The sequence below is a fragment of the Dichomitus squalens genome, assembly GCF_000275845.1.
Source record: "Dichomitus squalens LYAD-421 SS1 unplaced genomic scaffold DICSQscaffold_30, whole genome shotgun sequence".
Taxonomy (NCBI): Eukaryota; Fungi; Basidiomycota; class Agaricomycetes; order Polyporales; family Polyporaceae; genus Dichomitus; species Dichomitus squalens.
The window spans coordinates 108,980-111,718 of NW_006766912.1; positions in this window are offsets into that span (position 1 = coordinate 108,980).

Here is a 2,739-nt window from a genome sequence, read left to right on the forward strand (position 1 = left end):
ATGTTGACTTCAGTATACTCAGGCCTCAATTTGAGCAATTGGTGTTCTATCAGTCACACATCTTGTATACTTCTTATGTAATAATATCCATCATAGACATCCATACACTAGTTGTAAACCAGTCTGTTTTAAGGCTGTAGAAGCAGCTTTATAGTCTATTAGAAGAAGGGCAATAACATGTGATAGAAGACTTTAAGTTGTTACAATGTGCTTGTTTCAGTAGTGATACAGAGGTACAATATCCAGATAATGCTCAAGAATAGTGGTATTAGTGGTGGATGTCCAAGTTCTGCTATGGTACAGGAGAGGATGGTGAAGAATTTCTCAGAGTCCAGCAAAGAGCGCTATATATGGCTGCTATTCTGTGCTATAGTGTGAGCTTCTGCGGTGTAGTGGTTGAACATGCTATGTTGAAAACTGTATTTGCAGGTTGCTGGTTCAATTCTCTGTGGTGGCATTTTTTTTTTGCCGCCGCTGCACCCACCCACAAATGTTCTGCACTTGACAATGATAGAGAGCACTGTTATTTTGATTTTACCTTACAGTAATCACTCATATGACTGTCATGTATAAAGTTCACAGTGTACTTGGGAAGCAACTTGAGTGAGGACTTAAGAGGACTTAGCCAAGTACCAGAACTTAGACAAGTCGACCCACATGACTTAGCTAAGTCCATTGGACTTAGGGTACTTGGGGTACTTAAAGTACTTAGGGTACTTAGCCAAGTACCCTAAGTACCTATACAAGTCCGTGACATTTTGCTGATGTTCATCCTGCAAGGCAGCCCATAACTCATCAACATTCCGGGGGAGAGGGGAACGACGGCGCACATGGCGGTCTAACTCCTCCCAGACATGCTCGATAATGTTCATGTCAGAGGATGATGATGGCCAAGGGAGTATAATGATGTTGTGATCCTCGAACCAGCGGGTGGCAAGACGAGACGTGTGCTTCCAATCATTGTCTTGCTGGAAGACAAAGCAGCGGGGAGGGATGCGATGGTCGTGAAGTGTACCCAAGAGGGACTCCTCGAGAATAGCGACGTACTTCTTTGCATCCATGATGCCATTGATACGGTGAAGACGTCCGACTCCACGCGATGTGATGCACCCCCACACCATAACACTTCCTCCACCATGTTTGACCGTCTTCTTCACGTTCCTGTCCAGGAAAGCCTCCCCATCTCTCCTCCAACACCACTGCCTCCCATCTGAGCCAAAAAGATTGAATTTCGACTCATCTGAGTAGATGACCAAGCGCCACTCTGCATCGCCCCATTTGCTGGCCTCCTCTGCCCAGGTTCTCTGCTGCGCCACAACTGAACGGCTAAGGTACGGCTTCTCCCGACGTGCTCGTCCATGCAGGCCAATCTCAGAGAGACTCCTCTGAACAGTGCGAGGGCTGACAGTGGGGAACAGCTGTCGCTGGACATCACTTGCGTCACGAGCCGTACCCCTTGCCAGGAGGATCTCGGCATGACAAAGGTCACGGGGGGAGAGGCTGCGAGGGCGGCCAGGCTTTCAGGGACGGAAATAGATGTCCTGGGCCTTTTTGACTATCTTGTAGTTCCGTGAGGCTGTGGAAGCATTGAGGCCGAGGATAGAGCCGATTTCACGGAAGGACTTTGGCTTGCCAAAGCGGGGGTCACAGAAAGCCAAAATGTGAGCACGTTTGCTGGGGGTACACACTGTCATAGCAACAGGCGTGTGTACAAGGATCTTGTGAAGCGAGTATTAAAAGGATATAAGCGTTAGAGGTCGTGTTGTCGAAGATGTTGAAGAAGAGTTGCGCCAGTGCCCAGTGCCAGCGCATACCAAATTAGCGCTGAAACATGTTTCTGGCCAATTGTGTAAGCATTGTATTGGAGTTAATATTTATCATCCCAGCACTATACTAAGGGACTCATAGGAATGTATATAACTGCATTTATTCAGTGGTACACTTTGTAGATACGGCGGCACAGCAGGATTTCGGTCGCACGAAGCGCCGGTGCACTATTTTCGGCAGTCACTGTAGCTTGGCTTGCCAGCTAGACGCCCGGCTTGCTGGAACAAGCCAAGCCGGGTCGATAGATCCGAAATCAAGCTCATGACCAGCTCAACTTCAAGCTGTTCCCCAAGCTGGCTGGCCCACGGCTGGACGGATGACATAAACCTTCCAAATTGAGCCGTTTTATGTGATACGTGATACAGAACATCGCCCTCGCTTTTGCCACCCGTCCTCTCATGCCGTCCCTTCTTTCTGAATTGGCCTTTGTTCCTCCTTTTCTGCGCAGCTCAGCACCGTCAATAAATAGCACGAGCTTTGATGTATTTAAGTATAACCAACAGTGTGGAATAGAATACTTTCGACCCACTACAATACCTGATCCTTGATCTGCCATCGCACAAATCCCCACTCCCTGTATCCTATTGGACCACACCCCTGCTATTGTTGACTCCAGTCCTCCCACTCAGCCCTGTCGCGGCGACTAGGCGCGTGGACTCGGGTCGACGTTCGGCGACGACCCCGTAGGCGAGCGGCGAGGAGCCGAAAGGGGAGAAGAGAGGGTAAGAGGGATAAACGTATCAGAAAACTCGACGGGGCAGAGCGGCGGTCGGCACGAAGGCACAAGACCGACGAAAGCTAGTCTTCACGCAACCAGCGACAGACTAGTCCCAATGACCAAGTTATACATTAGCAATCGGAGGGAGATACAACGCTATGGTCACTCACCTAGTCCCAATGACCAAGAGGTCG